At 48.6% G+C, this 893-nt stretch overlaps 1 pseudogene; it reads right to left on the bottom strand.

Annotated features, from left to right (window-relative positions):
• The window catches only part of LOC105449523, a 6,082-nt pseudogene that overhangs the window by 611 nt on the left and 4,578 nt on the right, over positions 1-893 (bottom strand).

The following is an 893-nucleotide window of genomic DNA, read 5'->3' as shown; positions in this document are numbered from 1 at the left end:
GTTCTAGGTCGCAGATTGTACCGCGGCTCGTTTCCTGGCACGGCGCCACGTATTCTTATTCTCTTAAGTATGACCGTTGTAGGTCTGCTAGGGTCAACACTATAATGTAGTTCTTCTTCCTCGATTTCTTTTATTCGGCTGGTCGTAGGGTTTCCGGTTTCCAGTGAACCAGGTAAGGGAGGGGATAGGAGTGAGTAGGAGGGGGAAGATTCCTCAGATCCTGGTTTGTCGGAGATAGCTGGTGCCCTAGACGGCCCCTTTTCTCCGCCCATCTGAGAAGGTCGCTTCCGAGGTAGTTCATTATCGGAATCAGTGGTTTAGATAGGGAAGGTCCCGGGATCGAGGCGTCGTTTCTTATGTATTACAGTTACAGAGAAATAATAAAGGGTCGAAGGAGGAATTGGGTTCCTGGATAGGGCGTCTGCATTGTTGTTGCTAGTTCCAGCCTTGTAGACGATTTGATAGTCGTATTCTAGGAGCTTAAGTCGCCATCTCATGAGTCGTGAAATTGGATCCTTTAACCGATGCAGCCATGTTAATGGCTGATGGTCGGTGACGAGGGCAAAACTTCGACCGTAGAGGTAGGGCCGGAAGTGGTTGACGCTGTATACTATGGCGAGGAGTTCCTTTTCTATGGTTGAGTAGTTCTTCTCCGCTCCGTTTAGTACCCTAGAGGCGTAACTGATTGGAAGGTCTTGCCCAATGGTTCCTTGGCTCAAGATGCCGCCAATGGCATAGTCTGAGGCGTCTGTAGTGAGTATGAATTCTTGTTCAAAATTTGGATATTGTAGGATCGGCTCCTTGCATAACAGTTCGCGTAAGGTGTCGAATGCTTGTTGAGCCGCTTGGTTCCATTGGAAGGTTGCGTTCTTCTTTAGTAGGTCTGATAGTGG

Source organism: Wasmannia auropunctata, unplaced genomic scaffold, assembly GCF_000956235.1.
Source record: "Wasmannia auropunctata unplaced genomic scaffold, wasmannia.A_1.0 LD336076.1, whole genome shotgun sequence".
Taxonomy (NCBI): domain Eukaryota; kingdom Metazoa; phylum Arthropoda; class Insecta; order Hymenoptera; family Formicidae; genus Wasmannia; species Wasmannia auropunctata.
This window is presented reverse-complemented; position numbering and strand designations above follow the sequence as displayed.